Genomic DNA, 26,379 nt, shown 5'->3' with positions numbered 1-26,379 from the left:
ATTTATTTAATATAAATAGGGTACTAAAGTATTCTATAGGTTGTAAAATTTCCTATTTTTTTCCTTCAAAATCAATTGTTCAAAAATTAATTAAATGCAAACATGTTGTTTGTTTTCTACAAATCAATTCTAAAACTAATTTCCAAATATAATTCCAAAATTAAATTTAAAGCTAAAACAATCAATTGTTTTAATAAATAAATTAGATATAGGAGGGTATATGCAGATAAGTAACTCACTACTTACCACCAAAGGATGTTGTGCACTGGATGGAACTGCTCTTCCATTAACCAGAAGTCTCGAGTTCGAGCCCTGAGTATGAAAAAATCATTAATAGAGAGCGCTCCCTCCGAATGGGGCCCTACGCGGCACGAATTCGAATATAATCGGGCTTTAATATGGGTACCAGACACCGGATGAGAAACTCTATGCTTTGTAGCCCTTCCTACCCTCCTAGATTTGGATTAGGGAGGTGCGAAGATGGAAGAAAGTTGTACGTTTTGTCATCATGGGCTGGAATAAATTGTCTCTTTTTTATTTCAAATCCATGGGTTGGATATGGGAAAAATATAAAATTAACCCATTTTTTGTTTGGCCTAAGGAAAATTAATAGTAATAATTATTAATTAAACGTTGTGGCCGAGTAGTAAATGCTTTATTTTTAACCAAAAGATCACGGGTTCAAGCTACTAGTATAGTATTATCTTTAATAAGGAGCACATAGGACTTCTGGGTGTGAATATGATTTATCGATTCTCAAAACAAGTACCAAACACATGGTGAGAAACCAAAAAGAAAAAATAATAACAATTGCACACCTCAAAAAATTGCCTTATGCTGATTTTGGTCCCACATTTAACCTTTAATTGAATCAAACATGCATTCTTAATTTTAATTATTGGAAATAACGAAAGTTAACGAATTAACATAATCTTTTATATATGAAAGTAGAAAATGAAAAGAAAAGCAAAAACCTCCAACAAGGAACAGAACATTCAAGAAATTGTTTCACACACCTTTGACCATATAAGTTATTTTCTTCTACTTGACAACCATATAAATGGCGAAAAGATTATTGCATATACAACCATTCCAAAATAATAATATAAAACTTAACTATTATTATTAACTCATAGTCCAAAATCATGTATTTTTGCCAATAAATCTCTTTTTCTTGGGCAGGGCCGGTTTTACCTTAAGGTAAGTAAGGCAATAACCTTAGGTCCCTAAAATAGTAAGGCCTCAAAATTATATATAAATTTTAAAAATTATTATTCATTGTTACTGAAAAATAAAATCTTTTCAATTATTTCCAGTCAATGCGATTGAAATACATGCAATTGAAAGTTGTAGCATTTTAGATTATTGATTGAAATACTCTGTTGAAACTTGAAAGTTATAGCCAATTCATTTTGTTTTGAGGAAGAAATATTCACAGCCAATTTATTGCTTTCTTCTTATTTTGTCTAATTCATTCCAATTAGCTATGTATAATTTTTATTTCAATCCATTTAGTGCCATTGTAAGTTAATTAGACAGATAACAATTGAATTCATTGTCTTAATCTTGAATATTATTTGAAAGAGAATGATCATCATTATGATATTATTAATTTCAGCTTATTTTTGGAATTAAAAGTACTAAGAAAAATGCACAAATAGAATATATATATATATATATATATAATCTTACTGACATATATACTCAACCAGGTAAGAAGTATTAAAGTTTTAACATAATTAGATGGCTTATAGAATAAATTAAACAATTTTTATATTTGTTGTCTTAGTTGGAAAAGTTTTTCAAAACATGAATCAATAAAAACTTATAACCTACTATCAATTATGTCTCTACAAATATTAAATAAATTGGTGTACATATTGCCAATTAAAAAATAATTTTAAAAATATAATGAACTACTTCACATTTTAAGAAGTTATAACATCAAATAAAATATATTTAAATTTTATCAAAAGAATTAAGGTCATGTTTTTAGTTTTTGGCTTAGGCCTCTCATTGCATTGAGACGCTATTCTTGGGTTGCAATACCTCTTGAAAGTTACATAATTACACTAAAGTCAAGTTTCTTAATTTTGACCATGAATTCGGATATAATATATTTAAATTAAAATTTTATTATTTAATAACTATGTAAAAAGCATTTTAAATCACAATAATTAACAATTTAAAATATTGCCAAATAAAAAAAATACATTAAATAAAAACTTTTTAAATTTTTGAAATTCGAATACTGTCGTATAAATTGGACTGCGGGAGTAATACTTTTTCTTCCTACCAAAATCAAGAACACAACCGCGTAAAGAACAACATTGAAGTGCTGTGTATAGCCCTAAGAAGCAAATTATATAGTAAGTGATTTAAATGCAAATGAAACATTTAAATTTATTATTCTTGACTCGTCTTGACACGATTGTAGCCTTTTAAACAGCAAACTGAGAATACTTAATATTAAAAACCCTGAGTAGAATACAAATTGTCTATTATATCGCCATCGAAAAACGCAATAATGCATTTGACACTTTTGGTTAATTAACTTTATTATTCATGAAAATTCAGGACTTTTCCTCTCTGTATGCTTTTAGAAAATGTTATTATACTGCAATATTTATTTAAAGCACAATTTAGATTACGACTGATTAATGATATAGTTAAACGTAGGAAACACACCATCCTCGAAATTTTCTTGCGTCAAGATGTTCGTCGCTAGGCCTCATTTCTCTGCATTGGTTCAAAGTTTCTAGAAGTAGATTTTTCAATGGAAATAGTTTTGATACGAGTAATATTTCATTTTATCTTGTTTCTCAAAGTTTTCTTTAAAAGCAGTGTTTTAGTTGTTTTTGATTTAAGTGTGCTTCAAGAGAATGGAACACTAGCCACAAGATGGGTTAGAGCCAGAAATCTTCTGCCCTCTCTCTAAAATAAGATCCCTCCCATTACCTTCTTCTCTTCTTCTTCGCCAAACTCTAAGGCATGCTCGACAACACTATCCATGACTCTTTTCCTACCATGAACACCCCAAACCACATGGAGATCTCATCTGCTACTTCAAGCAGTGATGCTCCATCCCCACCTCATGCATAGAGGCGGATCCTATTGTGGCAGGCGCGTTTCGAACCCGCGTCTTGTGACAAAGAGCAAGGCTTATTCTTAGAAGAAGACCATTACTGCAGGCGTAATTTTGTTAATGAGGGTGCCAAGAAAAATATTTAAGGGGTCCCCAACGTATATACAACTATGCATATATAGAGTTTTTGCCGAAGTTAACGGGTTCACGCAACCCTTCAAGCATGGCTGTAGGTCCACCTCTGCTAATGCATACCACCAAACGAACAAAAATATGGATATTACACATCCTTTAGAACTTAGGCAGCCCCAAAAAGATAAAACAACTTTCCTAAACATCCTAAACAATAGCCTTCAGACCAATAACCTCTCAAACAATATCTGTGTCCAAAATGACATAAATGATAACCTAATAATCTCGAATGAAACAGAAAACCCTTTCCTCGAAGAAAAGGCCGATGTCTTCATCCCCATAACCTCCGAGGACAAAGAACGATTGTATAAGAACTGGGAAACAACCCTCATCGTTAAAGTCTTTGGGAAAAAGGGTTGGCTACCAATTCCTCCAAAGAAAACTACAAGCAATATGGAAACCAAATGAGACTATTTCACTTATCGACCTGGGTTATGACTACTACCTTATAAAATTCAACAAACAAGACAACTATAATAAAGCACTTCATGAGGGGCCTTCATTCATAGGAAACCAATTCCTCATCGTTAGGAAATGGGAACCTAGATTTGTGGCATCAGAAGCTTCACTAACCTACTCGGCCATTTGGGCTAGACTTCATGAGCTTCCTACGGAGTTTTACGACTACGACATTCTTCAAAAAATATGGAATAAACTAGGCGAACTCATACGCATAGACACCTGTACCTCCTCAGCACTTAGAGGGAAATATGCTAGACTCTGCATCCTAGTACCAATCGAGAAATCTCTAAAGACTCATATTGTGCTAGGAAAACACTACCAAAAGATTGCATACGAAGGATTCAATATCTTATGACTAACTGTGTACGCCTATACCACAACCTATTATCCTGTCCAAACAAGAAAATAGATTCCAAAACGAAAAACCTACAAACAATCATAATAAAAGGTCCACGCAGGACATTGAATCCATCACAACAAAAGTGGAAAGTTGGACCATCGTCTCTCATTAAAGAAGGAAAACAAGGCAAGAGCTGGAGAAATCTAGCTCCTGGAAACCTAACGACCCTCAGGAACGAGAGAAATTCTTGACAAACTTTGCACAGGAGATGGTTCAGGCAAAATACCCAGTGGACAAAAGACTACCCCTCCCACAAACAACCCTTTGCACACAAATAGTAAAGACCAATCTCCCTCAAAAACCCCAACACAGTACAAGTCTAACATTTTGACAAAACCCCTAGACATGAGCTACCCTACAAAGGGTATAGGGCACCATGATACCCTAGTCCAAAACATAGGAAAACCAACGGACAAAGAACTAAGCCCTATAAAATCCCTTCAATCAAGTCCTGCTATTCAAACCAACAACAAAACAAGCAAGAATAAGGAACCTAGGACCTATAACACGAAAAACACACTACATGCCCCTCCTCATTGCCCCATATCTATGGACTATGAAGTCTTGTCCATAAACCTACACACTACAAGTCAACAACTAGGATCAAACAACCCTAGTACTACACAAAAAATTGGCAACATTTCCCTCACTAATCGTTTCTCCACCATAGCAACCTCATCAACTTCACATCAATCAAATTCCCCCATATCCCTAGATACTAACCTCAACAATACACTTGATATGGACTTTTCTGAGAGCACTAATAATCCGAGCTCCTTAAACCCTCCAGGGGTTACTACTACAAATCCTATTAACTCCTTATATTCCACTTAAAGCCCCCCTCACCCCTTACAAAAAACCCAAACAGAACTCCTAAACTTAACAACTATTATATCAAAAATGTCGAGACTCCCAAACAATTACCACATAAGGAACGTAAGGACAAGGAGGAATGTGTAGGTAAGGGATAAACACCAAAGGAGCAATCATGTGATCAACCCTCCACAAGTCAACATCACACACACCCCATGCACCAACCTTATTCAGAACCCTACCACTACCCCCAAATCATGTCCCCCAAAGCTGGCTGGACTAGGGCCTAATGGGTCATAACCTGAGCTTGAGCTTACAAATCAATGGGGAGGACATAATCATTCAGATAGAGAACCTATGCTACTTAGCTCAAATAGTTGTAGAAGGATTGAGAATAGCTATGGGGAACATAATGAACAACCCATGGATAACCCACGCCATAACTCTTCACCAAGGAATTTCATCGCCATGGGATCACCATGCATGGCAAAACCAGCAGTCATGGGTCCCTTTCCAGCCTTACAACCTTCTAAACTCAAGCTCACCCCTCTTCCCAAATGTCCAACCTCCCCCAAATCCAGCACCCACCTTTTAGAATTTGCATGGCATAATGGTGAGCCAACCACCAACGATGCACCCACTCTAGGCACCCAGAATTCCCGAAACAACATTCCATCAATGCCCCCTCACCCATACATCAGAACAACCCAGCCCAAGTACTGAGAGAAGAGGAGTAAAAAGAGGAAGAATATCCAACGGAAAGGGTGGTGGAACACGGGGTACTAAGGTCACCAAAAACCCTAGTGTTCAAAGCAGGAAGAGCAAAAAGGTACATCTTAAGCTGCCCGCTGGATTTGAGAAAATACTCAATAACTATAAAGAAGTTGAGGGCGCCAGGGATATACCAATACACGATGGTGCTGGTTCTGATAATGTTTTCCAATTTTTGGATGAACCAGGAAGGAACATCGAGCAGGGGGACTCCCTTCCCAACTGGGAGATGATTTCAAATAATAGAAACATCAGTATCAGTTTTATATCTTGGAACTGCCATAGAGCGGGAATGCTGACTTTAGGAGAGCTTTTAGATCAATACTCGATTATCACAAACCCAGTGTGGTCACACTTTTGGAAACAAGGCTAACTGATCATCATATTATAATTGAGGATTTTGGGTTTTCAGGTTTAGCACAGGTTGAGGCACAAGCTAAATTGGGAGGAATGGAACTAATGTGGAACAACGATGAAGTCAATGTGGATCAAATTGAGGGGACAAACCAAGAGATTCATGCTATGGTTAAGGTAAAAATTCTTCCTAAAACATGGCTATGTTCAATTATATATGCTAGTAGCTTATTAGAGGAAAGAATAACCCTTTGGAATAACTTAAAAACTGTTGCAAATAACTATAAAGGAACCTGGCTAGTACTAGGGGACTTTAATGAGGTCAATAGGGCTAGTGAGAAATTTGGGGGCCTTCTCTTCAATAACAATAGAATAACTAAGTTTATTGATTGCCTCAATTATTGTAAACTGTTAGAACTAGGTTTTAAAGGACCAAGGTACACCTGGACTAACAAAAGGAAAAAAATAAAAACACCTTCATCATGGAAAGACTAGATAGATTCGTAGCCAACGAAGATTGGATCAATATATTCCTAGAAGCTTGCGTAAAACATCTAACAAGAACCCAATCTGATCATTGCCTTATACACCTTGAATTAATTAAAAGACCTGTAAGCACGTGATTTTTGCCCTATATGAGAATTACTCCCAAAAAATTCAAAAATAAAATGATTTTTCTTTGGTGTGCAATTTTGTGATATTTTGAATAATTATTTGCATTTGTCTGTGCATGTTTATTTGCTAAATTAATAAAAAATACAAAAATATGTCGCATTTTGCATGTAGGATTTAATTCTACAATTGTTAGTAATTGAATTTGTTTTACAAAAATTAAAAATTACAAAAATAGGCATCGTTTGCATTTTTAGCATTTAATGTCCAAATATACAATTTTATGCTTAATTAATACTTAATTGTGCGTTAATTGTTATTGGGAGTTAATTTGCGCTTTTATAACTTAATTTAGTTCTTAATAATAGTTTAAGTATTTTTATAATTTAGTTTTAGAAAAATAAAAGAAGAAAAGAGAGCGAAAATATAAAGAAAGTCGGAATTAGGCCTCTTCTTCAACTTCAAGCCATAGGCCCAAAAAATGGCCCAATCTTCCCTACGACCCAGTCCATTTCGAACTGGGTCGACCCAGTCCATAACCCAACACCCCTATCTTACAAAACAAAAACAAAACAAAAAAAAATAAAAGAAGAAAACCCTAAAGAGCTAAGCCATCCGCCCCCCCCCCCTTTCTATCTTCTTCTTCTTCCTCAAGCTTCAAGAAAGCCAACAATGGCCACCCTATCTTCTTCCTCTTCAAAACCTCAAAACCACCCAACTCCCATGGCTGCCCGTACCTACTGCCTCACGTTCTTCTCCTTCAAACCAACCAAACCCTAAACCATCGTCACCCCTCCAAAACCTCTCCGGCGATCCTCCATTAAATCCCACGACCACTGCTGTCCGCCATCGTCTTCCTCACCATCTTGCCTAAACGATCCCTCATTCCACGTCAAGCAGCAGCAACTACTGCTGCGTTGTCCAAACTATCCCTCACGTCCATACATTCCGTCGCCATAACCAGCTCGAACACCCGAACCACCACCAAACGACCATCGTTGTCATGCCCGCTACTACTGTGCCGTGCTACTGCTGCTGCTCGCGTTGCTGTCTTCAGCTGTTGCTGTGTCGCGTCTGCCTTCATCTTCTTCGTCGAGCTCAAGCTTGAGCTCGACGTCCATGGTCTCCACTCCTTCGATGAGCTTTCCGCCATGGTTGCTTCCAATACACCCAGCTCTAGCATCATTAACGTCAAACAGAAATTCTGGACAACATTTTCGCACCATTTCTGTTGATCTTCTTGGATTTCAGTCTGAGTTTCGAAGTGATAAAAGTCAATCGTTCGTCCGGGAGCATTCAAGTGATTTTGGGGCGATAATCATTTCCGGACAGATTTGTTTTCATGCAAGTTCATCGTTGATTCATCTCCGGTTAATTGGTTTTGAATCTCACTTATCGTCCATATTTTGTTTGGTATTTTTCGGATCCAAAATAAAGAAGTGATTTAATTCTTGTTTGATTTGTTCGTCGTTGAAATAATTTTCTAGTTTGTTCATGTTGTTTGTTAAATTAATTTTCAGATTTCAAAATAGAAGTTTAATTAATTGTTTTCATGTTTATTTCATGTTTGTATTATTGTTTAAGTAAGTATTTGTTAGTTTGATGTTTGTTAGATTCAAATTGAAATTTAATTAACTATTTCTTCAATTTGTTTCATGTGTTTATGTATTGTTAGAAATTGTTAATATTGTTAAGTTCAAGTTTAAGTTCATAATTGTTTCTTCGTCGATCTTGTTATTTGTTTAAAGAATTTAGTTGTGTTAGAGAAATATGTTGGTTTAATCGTTTAAATCCATCATGTTTGTTGTTTAAAATAGATTTAATTCATGTTCATACTTTGTTTGATTGTTCTTGAATCCGAAATTTGTATAGCTTGATTTCTTGTTTACCATTTGTGATTATTTCTTGAATTTGTCTCATAAAGTTTAATATAGGAATTGTTGGTTGTAATGTTGTTAGAATTGATTTTAAGTTCAATATGATTGAAGTTAGAAATCTAAATATACTTGTTTGTTGTAGTTGTTGAATCCGAAAATAGAATTGTTTGTTGCTAAAATATTGTTCAATCAAATTTTAGTTGTTCTTTGTTGTTCAATTTGTGTTCATGTGATTTGTTGTTGAAATGTTGTTAAAATCGTGTTCATGTGATATTGTTGTTATGATGTTCATCCGTGTTCATATTGTTGTTTGAACATTGTTAGAAATTGATCATATTGTCTATATTTTGGTTAAGTTTGATTAATTGATGTGTTAAAGCTGATGGGTAGTTTGGTAAATTTGTAGTACGTTCAGGGGTAGTTTGGTAATTTCAGTAAGGTCGTGAGGGGTAGTTTAGGAATTGTACATTTTGAAATTGTTTATTTGAAGCATGGGGGACAAAATGAAATGGGGTGGGTTGTGATATAGTTGTTTAATATAAAGGGGGGACAAGATTTAATTTAAAGGGGGAATCTTGCATTATTTTAAATGAAGCATGGGGGACAAAATATAATGGGGTGGTGTGATATGTTTATTTAATGTAATGGGGATGAGTGGAAAGATAATGGGTTGGGTAGAGAAAAAGTATGAATTTTAATTAATTGAAAGGTTTATGGGATGGGTTATAAGAAGAAGTCTTGAACACAAGACAATACAGAGAGAAAAAATAGAGAAAGACAGAGAGAATAGAGATAGAGAAAAATACACAGATACAGATAGAGAGAAAAAAAAAGACTGAACATTTAAGAGAAAGAAAAATTCCGAAAAATATTTAAGCTTTCAAAATAAAAATAAAAACTAAAAAATCTTTTGTTTTTTTTTCTTTGTTTGAAATTAGTATCAATGGTTGTTGTTTCATTCAAAACTTAAAGCTTTTGTTTTTTGGGATTACTACTCCACCGGTCTGTTACTGGGTTGTTACTGTTGCTGGGCAGTTGTTGCTGTTACACTGTTATTACTGTTGCTGATTTTCATCTTCATTTTCTTTTGCTTCCAAATATCAGGTACATATCTTTAAAACTCATGTTGTGAAGAGCTTCAACATGGCAAGTAAATGAAGTTTGGAATTATAAGGATGTCTTCTACTCATTTAAATTTTATTAGTTTAAGTTTCAGTTTTGTTTTAGTTGGTTAATATAGTATTAAATCAATTGGTAGATTAGTTCTCTTTCTTAATAACAAATGGCTTAGTTATTTTAGGAACGCGATCAACTCATTTCTTTTAATATATGAAATAATGTCAATGATTTTTTACAAAATATAGAGTTAGTGTTTGCAAATATTCGCATAGGCAGAATATAAGAATTGGTTTATTTATCTCAAACCCAATCTTCGTAAGCAAAATTAACCAAACAATTATAACCTCGGACTAAAAACAAGTGGTGTAAAAGAAGGATGGGATTTATAGATTGTAACATTTTAAGTCAAAAAATGTGTAAATAGCGTTTGCTCCAAATATAACAATGAAAATTCTTCAAAAAAATATTACTTCATTTATTAAATCAATTGTTTTCCTAAGTTTTATACGCAATTCGCTTTTTGGGTAGATAAATATTGTATTTACCATAAAAATGGTAGTATTAATCACACGTTGTTTATTTTTATTTTATTTTTATTTTACTCTTTAAACTCATGGTTTTTGAGGAATATAATTCACACGTAAAAATATAATTTGCGGTCAACACTTAATGAATTGTGAATTCTTTTCAAGGAATTTAGAGGCATCTCAAATAGTGATTTCTCATGACTCTTACATTTAAAAATAGATGGATGCAATAAACATTTGTAGAGAATTTATATTACTGTCAAGAATATTTGCATAATTAAGGATGCGTTCGCGTGACTTGATTATACTTCTAAAGGCGATTCGGATTATGCGTTCGCGCAACTTCGAGCAAATTTTTAATAAAAAAGGGTTCTTCGGAGATCATCAATATTAATTTCATATAACCCAAGATGTGCAGTTCACTATTTAATCATACAAGAGCGACATACGTTCTTAATTTTATTTAAGCACAATTTCGAACTTAAGTCTATTTTTATAATAATAAAAAAAAAATTCGAAAAAAAAATAATTATATTATCAATATCATTGTGTACACGTGCGCGTGACACAACTCCGCATGTTTTAAAAAAATATACTTTATAACATGAATATACGTATGTGTGATTCGATTCAAAGAAGGGTCTTTAAATCTAAATAGAAGCGGTAACAATAAAATCATGCAATAAAAATGTATTTAACAAATCAAAATAATCAAGCCAAACACAACAGTTGAGCGACCGTGCTAGAACCACGGAATTCGGGTATGCCTAACACCTTCTCCCGGGTTAACAGAATTCCTTATCCGGATTTCTGGTTCGCAGACTATAATACAGAGTCATTCTTTTCCTCGATTCGGGATTAAAATTGGTGACTTGGGACGCCTTAAAATTCCCAAGTGGCGACTCTGAAACAAATAAACAAATCCCGTTTCAACTGTCCTTTAATTAGAGAAAACTCCCTACGCCCCTCACGGGGGCGGAAAAAGGAGGTGTGACAAGACCCAGTCGAAGTAATAATATATTTAGACTAGAAATTATGTGGCTATCACATCCCACCTTTAAAGGGTTAGTAAAGGATTGCTGGATCAATCAACTCAGTATATCGGCAGCTATTGATAACTTCACTAATAAGGCTATTTCCGGGAACAAATATACCTTTGGAAACATATTTAAAAAAATAATGAAATCCTTGCTAGGTTAGAGGATATTCAAAAATCCCATAATTACACGACTAGTGCTTTCTTGTCTAACCTAGAATGTGAACTCATAGGAGAATACCAAAAAATCCTCAAGCTGGAGGAAGAATTCTGGAAACTCAAATCAAGAATTCACTGGATCCAAGAAGGTGATGCTAATACAAAATTTTTTTACCTTACTACTATGCAAAGAAGAAGAAAGAAAAGGATATTTAACCTCAGGGATGAGGCAGGAAATTGGTTCCACAACCCTAAGGAACTAGTCTCCATCATAACAAATTTCTATAAAAACCTATACACCATTGAACATGCCTTTTCCAATAAAAACAACCTATACATACCTGGTCTTTTCTCAATTAGCCCTCCCTTCTCATCAGAGAACCTGCTGAGGGGGAAGTCAAGGAAGATCTATTCTCCTTTAAGCCTCTTAAAGTACCAGGTCCGGATGGGTTACACCCCTTCTTCTACCAAAAATTCTGGGGAATAACAAATAACCTTCTAGTCAACTTCTACAAAGAGCCCTTTAAAAACAAAAAAATGACTGAAGACATGAATAGTATCTTCATATGCCTAATCCCAAAGAACCAGAATGCAGAGTCTTTAAGGCAATATATGCACATCAACCTCAGCAATACTGCCTATAAGGTTGTCACAAAAATTATAGTACATAGAATCAAACCTTTTCTCAACAAAATCATTCACCCAATCCAAACCATCTTCATAAATGGGAGAAGGGCCTCAGACAATGCCACAATAGGTCATGAAGTTCAAAATTTCTTTAATAACTCCAAGGGGAAAAAAGGGAAAATCATGGTGAAAGTTGACGTAGAAAAGGCATTCGACAAACTAGAAAGGTCTTTCATCAGACTCTCCCCGAAATCCCTAAATTTCCCAAATGACCTAATTGAGCTAATAATGTCCTGCGTGTCCTCCACCTCTGTACTCATAAACGGATCAAGAACTGACTTCTTCAACCTTACTAAAGGAATTAGGCAAGGGGACCCTCTATCCCCCTATATATTCATAATGTGCATGGAAATGCTATCTAGACTTATCAACCATGAAGTAGACTGTTGTAGATGGGACCCTATAGTCCTGTCAAAAAAGGGCCCCTAACTATCCCACCTATTCTTTGCTGATGATCTCATCCTTATGATGGAAGCCAATCAAGAAAGCTGTGACTCACTCATAGATACACTCAACAAATTCTGCACCTTCTCTGACCAATCCATAAATTTCAACAATTCCAGGGTAATTTTCTCAAAAAATACCCCTGCTGACAAATAATCTTTTTTCAGCAGGTGCCTTAACATAAAAATCTCAGATTCAGTAGGAAAATACCTAGGTTTCCCCATGACAAACCAGAGACTGTCTAAGAAAGACTTTCAATTCATCATTGATAGACTCAATAGCAGACTAAAAGGCTGGAAAACCCACTTCCTAAACCTAGCAGGAAGAACCACCCTCATTAAAGCAACTGTTGCAGCCATTCCTAACCTTACCATGCAAATATTCAACCTCTCAAAAGCTTCCCTAAACAAGATTGACTCCATACAACAAAATTTCTTATGGGGAAGTACGGAGGAAAAAAGGAAATGCCATCTCCTAAATTGGAACAAAGTCACCAAACCAAAAAGTAAGGGAGACTTGGGGCTATATAAAACCCAAGGCAAAAATAATGCTTTCCGTACTAGCTTGGCTTGGAGATACTCTAGCAATAAAGAGGCCTTATGGGTTCAAGTTCAAGTGTTGCGTAGTAAATATGAAAGGAAAACCAATTCAAATAACAGATTCAACCCTAGACCATCGACTTCCCACATCTAGAAAAATATTTGTAAAGGAAATAAGGTCCGTGAAAAAGGCACCAAATAGCTCATAGGAAATAGGGAGAATATCAAACTTTGGGACAACCGGTGGATTAATCACGGAGACACACTAAGAAACCTTATCCAGGGGCCTCTCCAAAAAGAAGAAGTGGATTTGAATGTAAAATTCATTATACAAGACGGCTATTTTAACCTCTCAAAACTATCCTTCGAACTGCCGAAAGACATAATTCAAAAAATTAACAGCACCTATATCCAACAATCTCAAATAGGCAGGGACAAAATTACATGGAACTCCCCAGGGTACAGCCCCTTTTCCATCAAGGCGGCCTATGATGTACCATCTAACCAAGACACCACTATAGTAGATAACAACCTAGACTTTAAGTGTATCGGGAAAAGCAATACCCTAAACAAACTAAAATACTTCATATGGCTGCTCGTCCTTAACAGACTCCCAACAGCCACCCTCCTGGCAAAACGTAATATCTGCACCTCTGACACATGCGCCAGATGTGGAGTGGAAAAAGAGGATATTAAATACATGCTCTTCAAATGTACCTACTCAAAGGCAATATGGGGGCAATGCCATATAAAGCATAACTACCCTCAATCGGACAATGAGCTTACCACTTTCAACTGGCTAAAACACCAGCTAAAATCTAACAAATGCTTTAATCATTACATCAGCTGGCCAGTCTTCATACCCTTCCTCCTATGGTATTTATGGACCACCAGAAATGAAAAGATTTTTCAAAAGAATAAATCATATCCCAATATTATCAAAGTAACCAACAGTGCCCAGGAATTCCTATTCTTAAGCAAATGGAGCCCTCCACATATACCAAAAAAGACCATACATACAAAATGGGAACCACCCACCACAGGGACCTATAAATTAAACATAGACGGATCTTGCCTAGAAAACCCAGGAAGGGGAGGTATAAGAGGAATTTTTAGGGATACTAGGATTCAATATGGGCTTTGCCCATGCTACAAATATCCAAATGGAAGCCATGTCTTTACTGCAAGGTCTAAAACTAGCCATCCAAAAGATACTAATCCTTTTAGTCACTGAATCGAATTGTCAGGAACTAATCAACTTGATAAATAATGATAATTGCCTTTATCAAAATATTATTGATGACCGCAGGTTCCTATTATCTGAGGTGGGTACGCCAACTTTGAAGCATGCATTCAGAGAAGCTAATGGAGTAGCAGACACCTTATCCAAGAACGGATGCAGCTTGGACTCTTTTGCTAATATAATATTGTATTATTATCCGCCTATTTTTGCTATTTCAGTTTTTGATAGAGATGGGATAGGCACTTTGTGGCCTAGACAAATCTCATATTGTAATGACTACTAAATATTATGTTTTTAATAAAATATCTTTATTTACCAAAAAAAAGTGTGCTTCAAGAGAAGAGAAATAGCGATTATGAATGAAAGATAGTAGTTAGAATTAGCACCATTCAAAAGGTTATTTATGATGTACTAGTAATACATTTTGTTTATCCCAAAAAATGCTTTTTATTTTGAACCAACACTAATCTGCTTCATGATTTTTATTGTTCATTTCAATCTTCTTTCTGGTAGGTTGTGGATCCAGCCCCTCAATCCACCAATCAAAAGGGGGGGGGGGTGTAAAAAAAATAGAGATTTGGCAACATTAAAACAAAAAAAAAAGAACAAGAGAAATGTGTGTTATTGACCATTTGATGTACTAGTGGGGCAAATACTCATTTTATTGCAGGGAAGTTGGGACTGCAATTAGTACAACAAATGTACACGCATCAACTACAAATGTGCGATATAAGAGTAAGGGTAAAATCAGTTCATATTAAATACTCGTATAATAGAGTGGCACGTGAAATCGAAGACAGACGAAAAGCGAGACAGGTGGAAACCAAGACCGGAGGCAACAGCTTCGGTTGGCACCGAGAAGACCCTGAAGGAAATATTGCTAATGAAGACAAACGAATGTCTGCCACCCGACAATATTCAATGAAGAATATTCTGCAGTATTAAATACATAGTCTGTTATAAAGAATTTTGGCATTCATAGCCTGCCGTTACACATTCATCAATGGTCCCAATAATTGTCATTTAAGAGGGGCTTAATCCTAAGACCTTGTTCCCTTGGTGCAGCCATAAATAGTGACTTCAACAGCCATTGTAAGGGACACAAATTTTTTGACAAACATATGCTATATACTATTCAAAAGCTCAATAACACTTTATTTCTTGTCTATTGATATTCGTATTACTACCTTCGGAAGCTCTGCTCCCGGAACCGAGCTATTTGCTGTTTTATCTTATTTCAATGCTAAGTCTTCCATTTTATTTAATCTATTTATCATTTTTGGGAACAAATTGATTCGCTTGTCTATAAATCACGCTAAAAATTCAATTGTACCGTTTTACGGGTAAATAGTTTGGTGCCCACCATGGGGCTTAGACAGTTGCATAATTGAGTTGATCCTTGCATATATTATTAACCTGTTTAATTCTTTGTTTCTTAGCGAAAAATTGTAAAAAATGGCAGATAACGATGACAAAATCACGCACAACGTTGAGGCCCAAGGAAATCAACCTCAACACGAATATTCGGTCAATGACACCTGCAACAAAGAGGATATAGCCACGTCGGTCCATGGCGGGAAATATCCAGGACACGTTCGGGAGGCAACTCCTGATGATACTGAAGACGAGCACATTGCAGAAACAGTTAGAATCCTGAGGGAACAACAAAAGGCTATTATGGGCAATCTCTCGTGATAAGATCAACACATGACAGAGTTGAGGCAAGCGTTTTTGTGTGCTTCCAACAACACGAATGGATGAGGTCCAGTTCCTCCCGGCGCTCCCGCAAACCAAACAACACAAAGGGTTGATAACAACACCCCTAGGGGTGAGGTCGGCTTCGACGGAGTCGGGGGAACGACAGCGGATCTGGTAACAATAACGGGAATGATCCCTTTGAAACCGAACTCGTGCAGTTTATGAGGGAAATAAATGCCCTAATGAACCAAATCCCAGGCGCATCGCCAGTGTTGAATGGACCGAATTCAAATAAATATACCTAGTTGTCGTTCAAACCAAGAGCGGCAAATGAGCTAATCCTGAAATAGTTCAAAATGCCAGAAGTGCCAAAATATGATGGAACTTCGGATGTTTAAGAGCACATCACCACCTATAGAACGGCGGTGAAAGGAAAGGATTTAGCTCCGCATGAAATTGAGTCAGTCATGCTAAAAAAGTTCAGGGAGACCCTCGCAAAGGGGGCCCTGACATGGTATTCACTTTTATCCGAGCGCTTAATAGATTCCTTTGAGATGTGCAGATTCTTTTATCAAGGCCCATTCCTGGGCCATAAAGGTGCAGGGCAAAAGACCGACATATTCAGAATTACACAAGGAGAATCCAAACTGCTGCGAGAGTTCATGACCAAATTTCAAAAGGAAATGATGCTGCTACCGGTTGTGCCAGATGAATGGGCAGCTAAGACATTTACTAAGGGGCTGAACCCGATGAGCTCTGATGCTTCCCGAAAACTAAAAGAAAGTCTACCCGAGTTTTAGGAAACAATATGGGTAGCTGTCCACAACCGCTACAAATCAAAGATAAGAATAGAGGATGACTAGCTCAGTTTTCTGGCATCAACCAAGGGTCGGAACCGAGAGAAGAATAAGGAAAAGTTGAAGGATGATTTTGACGCAGATCGACGGTCTTCTAAAAGTCAATTTTTGACCTATGAAAGGGTAAAAAGATGTGGCAGAGGTTTTCGGTCTGCGGACTGGTTCGGTACTGATAGGAGAGTCGACCATGGCAAGAATAACAAATTGTTGCATGACAAAGAGACGTCAGGTTCCTGGGGCTACACCTATCCCAGAGTGTCCGAGTATAACTTTAATGTTAGCATGGTGGAATTGGTATCGGCGATGAGGAACATTAAGGAAGCACGGTTATCAAGGTCGATGAGATCCGATCCAAGTCAGAGGGATCCTAATTTATGGTATGAGTATCATAGGACTAACATCCATCGGACTGGGGACTGCCGACATTTGCGCGAGGAGGTTGGGACATTGCTGAAAAACGGCCATCTCAAAGAATTCTTAAGAGACCGGGCTAAACATAACTACGGCCACAACTAGGATAACACAGAACCCTAAAAAATGAGAAGATCCTCCTCCTCTAATGATCAACATGATTTTCGGAGGGAACGAGATTAATGGTGTAACATTTTCAGCCGCAAAAAAGATAAAGGTATCGGTGACCCATAGCAAAATATTCTAGGAAGTCGCCGAGGACGATATCACTTTCACGGAAGATGACGCTGATGGACTCCTACTACTGCATAATGATGCCCTTGTAATTTCTCTTAATATTTTAGATTTTAAAATTAAACGTGTTTTTGTGGACCAAGGGAGTTCAGCCAATATTATCCAATGGACAGTGCTGGAACAAGCCATGCTAACCGGAAGCATCATTCCGGCCACAAAGCTCCTCGTCGGGTTCAACTTAGAAAGTGTGACAACCCGATGGGAGATTCTGCTGCCCACGAATGCCGACGGGGTCATAAAGATGACCCTATTTGGAATAGTAGATGAAGACATGGTGTACAATATTATTCTCGGAAGACCATGGATACACGAGATGAAGGTTGTGCCATCAACATACCACCAACTTCTGAAATACCCAACTCCAGAGGGAATTAAACAAATAAGAGGAGACCAACTAGTGGCAAGGGAGATGAATGCGATCTCGGTTTCCAACAGTAATGGGAAGGAACACTCGGTATAGCAATTACAGGAACCGATGCCTATTCCCGAGCCAAACAAAGTTGACAAAGGGGAGGAGCCATCACAATCCTATTAGGTACCAAGGTATTTCCAAGTACCAGAAGAAATAGACACAACCAAATCCATAGCGAAAGAACTCGGACAAGTCGCTTTGTTCGAGTAATACTTGGAGAGAAAATTCCACTTGGGGACAATACTAAACCCCGAGCTCAAGTCACATTTATATAATTTCTTAAAGTTAATGTTTACTATTTTGCGTGGTCACATGGGATATGAAAGGTATACTGCTAGAGGTTTCCGTGCACAAATTAAGCTTGGATCCTAGCATCCCTCCGGTAAGGCAGAAGAAATGCCCTATTGCCGAGGTTAGAAAAATGTTTGTCAAAGAAGAGGTAACTAGATTACTTGCTAACCGGTGTTCAATTTGGGAGGTAAAGTATCCCGACTAGCTAGCTAATATAGTAGTAATTCAAAAAATGAATAATAAATTTTGTATGTGCGTAGATTATAAGGATCTAAGTAAGGCATTCTTAAAAGACTCGTTCCAATTGCCAAGCATTAATCAAATAATTGATGCGACGGCCGTGCACGAGTTGTCGAGTTTCTTCGATGCCTACTCTGGGTACAACCAAATCAAAATGAACTCGGAGGATCAAGAAAAAACTTTATTCATAATGAACTTTGCCACATATTGCTATAGAGTGAAGCCTTTCGGGCTTAAGAATGCCAGAGGCGCTTATTAGAGGCTTTGTGAATAAGATGCTTGAAAAATAGATAGGGAAAATAATGGAAGTTTACATAGATGATATATTGGTTAAGTCTTTGAAACGGGTGATCATCTTAAACACCTCCAAAAAAACTTCGACATCCTAAGGAAGCACAACATGAAGCTTAACCCCGAAAAGTGTGCATTCGGAGTCAGTTCCACTAAGTTTTTAGGATTTCTGGTGTCAAAAAGGGGGAACGATGTCAATCCCGCTAAAATTAAAGCCATTGAGGACATTCCCGACCAGCTATCAAACGTGAAAGAGGTTCATAGGTTAACCGGAAGACTGCTGCTTTAAGCAGGTTCATTTTTCGGTTTCAGAAAAATGCCATCACTTTTTCTCGCTTCTGGATAAGAAGAACAACTTTGAATTGAATGCGGAATGCCAACAAGCCTTGAAAGATTTAAAAAGGGTTTTATCGAGCCCTCCATTACTATCAATATTGGAGGAAGGTGAACAATTGCTAATATACTTAACGGTCTCGGAGATAGCGGTAATTGCCGTTTTAGACCATTAAGATGAAGGTACAAAATCTCCTATTTATTATTTCTATAAAATATTAACGAGAGCGAAAACTTGCTACCCACACCTCGAAAAAATTGGCCTTAGTTCTCGTAGTTGTTGCTCGAAAGCTTAGGCCTTATTTTCATTGCCACCCGATAGCCGTGGTGACAACCTTTCACCTGGGGAATATCCTTTACAAACTTGAGCTTTCAGGTAGACTGGCCAAATGGGCAGTCAAAATGAGTGAATTTGACATAGAATATAAACCCAGGACTGCGAACAAATCACAAGTTTTGGCCGATTTTGTGGTCGATTTCAGTCTTGGACTGCTGCCTTTGGCTACCAAAAAGAGAGGATAGTGTCGGAAATAACATCGGGAGTTTGGACCATGTTCACGGACGAATCCTCTAATGTGAAAGGGTCTGGGCTCGGGGTAGTACTAATTACGCCATCGGGAGAAACCCTGAGGCAGGCTATAAGAATTGTTCCCTTGACTAACAATGAAGCCGAGTATGAGGCTTTGATTGCAGGATTTGAACTGGCCCAGGGACTAGACTCCGAGGTTATTGAAATCAAATGTGATTCCCAACTGGTAGTGAATCAGGTATATGGGATCTTCAACACCAAAGAGGAATGCATGCAGTAATATGTAGTGAAGGTCCAAATTCTGCTCGCACGGTTCAGGGAATGGTCAATCACCCACATCCCGAGAGAAGAAAATAAGGAGGCAGATGCACTGGCCAATTTGGGCTCATCCATGGAAATGAAGGGATCAGACTCCGGTATGGTCGTGCAGCTTATGCATTCGGTATAGGATGTGGACGGTTATTATGAAGCAAACGCGACCAATTTGGTCTAGAACTGGAGAAATGAGATCATTGACTATCTTGAGCACGACAAGCTACACGAAGATCCCAAGGCATCCCGGGCACTCTGCACTAAGGCAGCTTGTTATTGCTTCAGGGGAGGCCAGTTGTATAGAAAGTTTTTCCAAGGCTCGTTGGCCCGATGTTTAGGAGCCTCCGAGGCTAATTACATCATGAGAGAAGTTCGTGAAGGAATTTGTGGAAATCACTCGGGTGCAGACTCGTTAGTATTAAAATTAATTAGAACAGTATACTACTAGCCCAGATGGAACAAGACGCTAAGGCATTTGTTCAGAATTGTGACAAGTGTCAATGTCACGCGCCGTTGGTGCATCAACCAGTAGAACTATTGGATTCAGCATTATCGCCTTGGTCATTTATAAAATGGGGGATGGACATAGTCGGTCCGCTACCGCCGGCTCCTGGTAAGGTAAGATTTCTTTTGATTTCAACTAACTACTTCTCTAAGTGGGTTGAAATAGGTCCTTACCAAAAAATTGGCGAGCACAAAGTGATCGATTTCTTGTGTGAGAACATAATTTGCAGGTTTGGGATACCAAAGGAGATAGCTTGCGATAACGAGCCACAATTTATAGGCACAGATGTCACAAAATTCCTTGAATACTTGAAAATCAAGAGAATAACATCTTCGTCATACCACCCAAGTGCAAACGGCCAAGAGAAATTGACAAACAAAGTGATTATTCAAAATCTCAAAAAGGAATTGGAAGCAGCCAAAGGCAAATGGCCCAAAGAGTTACCAAGAGTGGTATGGGCATACCGAATGATAGCCAAGTCAAGAACGGGGGAGAAACCTTTCTCTCTCGTATATGAAGCAAAGGCCCTAATCCCGGTGGAAGTGGGAGAACCTACCATGAAGCATTGTTGGTTAGATTGGAGTGGCTCAATGAATGCAAGGACTTGGCACATAAAAGGATGGTGGCCCAGAAACAAAGAATGGAAAGATACTATAATCGAAGAGCCAATATCCGTTATTTCAAAGTGTGGAAGACTTTGATTTAAGGAAAATGACTTAAAACACTCGAGAGCTCAGCGCAAGAAAGTTGGGTCCGATGTGGGAAGGCCCCTACTGGGTTTCATTTGTCATTGGAAAAGGATCATACGAATTGGAAAATCATGACATAGTAAAATTGCCAAGCAACTGGAATGTGGCACACCACAAAGGTACTAGTGTTATTGAGGGCCGCTTATACTGAAAGTATGTGTTGCACTCTTTTTTCCTTTCGTCCAATTTTTGTCCCACTTGGGTTTTTTGGCAAAATTTCTAACGATGCAGAAACGTAAAACATACTACGAAGGAAATGCCATCAGCATAAATAAGACCTTTAAACAATAAGGCATGGAAACAACTAGCCACTACAGGATGATTAGATAGTCTTTGGCTCGACAACAAAGTTTCTAATAGGAAAACAAAGCTTGCTATAGGACCAAAATATATCTAACTATTCATGAGTGCCCCTTCACTACAAGCCACTGGGGGTGGTTAGATAATATTTGGCTCGGTAGCACAGTTCCTAATGGGAAATGAAGCTTGATATCAGACCAAAGATTATTCAAACATTCACCAGTGTAATAATCAAAGGAACAAGACTTCTAGTGTTCAAATTCGCATTCTTCGCATTCGAACACTGGGGGGGATGATATAAGAATACGACAACCTAACTAACACATAAACCTTATTATGCTCTATGACCCTCTTATACTTCTCTTCCATCTGGGCACACTTCTCCTCAGCAGTAGCAGCCTCTTCAGCTTTGGAATTTAAGGCTGCCTCCAAATTATTCAGTCTCTCAGTAAAGGCAGCCTCGTGCTCAGCAGCAGCAAGAATAGTATTTTGGACCTCAGACCATTTAGCCTTGGCTCTTGAAATTTTACATTTAAAAGGGTGGCCTCTTCGCTAAGGACCATCACCTCTTGCTCACTCTGCTGCAACTGAGCCTCAAACGCACCGGATTCGGTAGCTTGTGCTTCTAGTGCCGGGAGGCAAGCAGCAATTTGATCCCGGGTAGAATGTGAGTTTTCCTTTATCGAGGATCAACTTCTGAAGGCCCTCGGAAGCAAGGAAGTTAGCCTACAAAGCAAAAATTTAAATAAAAAATCTTGTCATAATAAGACAAGAAACAGTAAAATGAACAAATATGGTACCACTGTTGCGTTGTGCATGGCATTGTTTACCATACATTCCGCCAAAAGAGAGTGTATTTTCTTCTTATCTTTCTCTGAAGCTAGCGACTTCAAGTAAATTGCGAGTTCTACTGACAGGGACAACATATGGCACTCGATGGTGTCACACCTCCTTTTTACTACCCCTAAAAGGGTATAAGGGAGTTTTTTCCAATTTAAGTGACAATCGAAATGAGATTATTTATATTATTTAGAGTTGCCACTTGGGATAATTTATTGTGACGACCCGGCCAGTCGTCTCATGAGTTACCACTCCGTTTTCCCCTATTTTAGCTTCTTTACGCCTCATTATCCGTGTTTTATGTAATCGGGTTGATTAGTTCGAGTTCGGAGAGGATTTGATAAGAAATGAGACACTTAGTCTCTTTTAAGAATGCTTAAGTTGGAAAAGTCAACCGGGTGTTGACTTATGTGTTAGAAGGCTCGGAAGTGAGTTACGATGGTTCGGTTAGCTTCGAAAGGTGATTTGTAACTTAGGAGCGCGAACGGAATGGTTTTTGGAGTTGTAGAGAAGATTTAGGCTTAAATTGGCGAAGTTGATATTTTGGCGGTTCCGGTTGATAGGTGAGATTTTGATATAGGGGTCGGAATGGAATTCCGAGAGTGGCAGTAGATCCTTTGTGTCATTTGGGATGTGTGTGCAAAGTTTTAGGTCATTCAGACGAGATTTGATAGACTTTTTGATCGAAAGCATAATTTAAGAGTTCTTGGAGTTCTTAGGCTTGAATCCCCTGTTAAATTAGTGATTGGATGTTGTTGTGAGCGTCTCGAGGTTTTGAACAAGTTTGAACGATGTCATGGGATATGTTGGTGCAATTGGTTTGGAATTCTAGGAGTTCCGGGTAGGTTCCGGGATGTTTTAGGCCAAAATCATAGCTGTAGCAGGTCCAGAAGGGTTGCAGGCCTCGGAACCCACCCGCGCGGACCGCACAAAAGGAAGTGTGGCCGCGGTATGTGCTATGCAGACCACATAAAATGAAGTGTGGCTGCAGTGTTTTTGTGCGGGCCGCGGTGGTTTTGTGAGGACCGCGGTGCTTTTGCACGGACCGCGGTGGTTTTGTGCGGACCGCGGAGGCTGAGATCTGAGGGGTACTCTATAAATACGAGGTTTTGGGTTTTATTTAATATTTTGACCTAGAGAGCTCGGATTTTGGCAATATTTCGAAGGTTTTTTAAGAAATTCATTGGGGTAAGTGATTCTAACTCAGATTTGGCTAGAGTACATGAATCTATCATTCAATTTATCATTTAATTCATGATTTGGGATGGAATTTGGGAAGAAATTGTGAAACCTTTCAAAAATATAAAATGGTGATCTGAAGGACCAAATGGTATCGGAATTGGATAATTTTGGTATGGTTAGACTCGTGAGGGTATGAGGATTCTGAAAATATAAATTTTACCCGATTCCGAGATATGGGCCCGGGGCTCGAGTTTTGCTAATTTCAGGATTTTTGATATTTTTCAAATGTTTTTGCTTGGGCTTTGTTCCCTTAGCATATTGTGACGTATTCGTTCTGATTTTGGATAGATTCGACGTGTGTGGAGGCCAATTCTAGGGGCAAAGGCGTCTCGAGCTAGAGAATTAGCCGGTTTAAAGGTGAGTAATGGTTGTAAATGATATCCTGAGGGTTTGAAACCCCGGATTGCACATCGTAGTGCTATATTGAGGTAAGATGCGCGCTGGATGATGAGCGTGCGGTCTTTTACTACTGGGGATTGTGACTTGGTCTGCCCCGATTGATGCTTTTACCGCGTATTTGACTGAAATTTAATTGTTATCATCATAATTTGAGCTGATTGCCATAATTGGGTTTCGTGCCAACTATTTGAACCCTTCGGGGATTTTTATCATTATTTCCTCACTGCTTTGACTTATTATTTGAACTTAGTCATGTTGATGTCTACTATTTTACAAACTCAGCCACTTTTACTCAGATTTGAAAACTTATATGATATTTCTAAATGATGCTTTGGGCTGAGAACTACTATTTTACTAATGTCGAGGGGCTTGTGATGATTTTCGGACTGACTGAGGCCGAGGTCCATATATGAGGATATGTTGAGTGATGTGAGCCCGAGTGTCCGAGTGATGATGCCACGAGGTGGCTTGATATAGCGCTTGGGCCGTAAGGGGCCCCTCTAGAGTCTGTACACCCACAGTGAGCGCGGGTACCCATTATGATCTGAGAGTGAGCCCGAGGGGCTGATACTCTTCTGAGTGATTGATACTGAACCCGAGGGGCTGATACTGTTCTGTGCGATTGATACTGTGCCCGAGGGGCGAATTTCTACTTGTTATTTACCTGTTAAATTACCTGTTTTACTTGTTTTAAAAAGGGATATCATTTGATTTCTTCACTGATTTACTGTTTTAAGTGATTTTACTGATTGATATAGAATTGCTTTGTGCCTTTACGTGTTTTCATACTTTTAGCCATTATTTATAATTATTACTCACTGAGTCGGAGTACTCACATTACTCCCTTCACCATGTGTATAGATTCAGGCATCGCAGAGTCCGCTCCTGAGTGCTGATTCTCCCAGTCCAGGCAGTGATTTGGAGACAACGACGTAGCTGTTGGCGTTCGCAGCCCCGTGCCTCCCTTATCTTATCATTTTCATGTTTTTAGAACTATTGTATCGGATTAGTGTTCAGTAGACTTATATCCGTATTTCTTAGTTGCTCATGACTAGTGATACCCCGGTTTGGGCTGTGTCGGGATGGTTTCTACTGTTGTTATCGTTAATTCCGCAAATTATGGTTATTATATCATGTTTAAGAACTATTTATGGTATTTAACTGTTTAAAAGAGGTGGTCTGTTTTGGTCTGGCTGGCCTTGTCTTCACGAGAGGCACCATCACGACTGGGTTCGGGGAATTAGGTCGTGACAAGTTGGTATTAGAGCCTAGGTTAAATAGGTCTCACGAGTCATGAACGGGTTTAGTAGAGTCTCGCAGATCAGTACGGAGACGTCTGTATTTATCCTCGAGAGGCTGCAGAACCTTTTTAGGAAAAACTTCATATTCTTAAAACTTGTCGTGCGAACTTGTTGGTCCGAGTAGTAAACTTCTGTTATTCCATTCTCTCACAGATGGTGAGGACGCGAGCTATCGGACGAGGTGGACGACCACCAGTGCCACCCACTGAGGCCACCAGAGGTCGTGGACGCGGTCGTGGTCGTGGCAGAGGCAGAGTAGCGAGGGCAGCACTTGTAGATCCACTAGTTGCCCTAGCTCCGGATCAGGCTCCAGCTATGGATGCTCCAGCAGCACCAGTTCAGGCACTAGCTGTGCCCATCATGATTTCGGGTCTTCAAGAGGCCTTGGAACAGATCTTATCAATTTGCACTGGCCTGGCTCAGGCAGTTTTAGCCACTACAGCAGCAGCTACTTCACAGGCCGGGGGAGGCAATCATACCCCCGCTGCTCGCACACCTGAGCAGGTAGTGCAGGGACTACAGACACCGAGGGCACCTCCAGCTCAGCCGGTTGCACCAACTCAGGAGTTTGTTGTGCCAGTTATGTCGAATGATGAGCAACGTCGTCTTGAGAGGTTTGGTAGACTCCAGCCTCCGTCATTCAGTGGTGCTGAGGGCAAAGATGCCCAGGGTTTTCTTGATAAGTGTCAGTGGATGCTCCGTACAACAGGGATTCTTGAGACTAGTGGTGTGGAATTTACCACCTTTCAGTTTACTGGGGCTGCCTTCACATGGTGGGAGGTGTATGAGAGACGTAGGCCGGTTGGAGCACTGACCCTTACTTGGCAGCAGTTCTCCACCCTCTTCTTGGAGAAGTATGTACCGCAGTCTCGCAGAGAGGAGCTTCATAGACAGTTTGAGTGGTTGAGACAAGGGGAAATGACTGTGTCACAGTATGAGTCGAGGTTTTCTGAGTTGGCTCGTCATGCCGTCTAGATGGTTCTGACAGATCATGAGAGGATCAGGAGATTTGTTGATGGCCTTAACTACCATCTCTGTATTCTGATGACTAGAGA

Source organism: Nicotiana sylvestris, chromosome 12 (assembly GCF_000393655.2).
Source record: "Nicotiana sylvestris chromosome 12, ASM39365v2, whole genome shotgun sequence".
Lineage (NCBI taxonomy): Eukaryota > Viridiplantae > Streptophyta > Magnoliopsida > Solanales > Solanaceae > Nicotiana > Nicotiana sylvestris.
The sequence above is the reverse complement of the archived record's forward strand: the minus strand, read 5'-3'. Positions refer to the sequence as shown.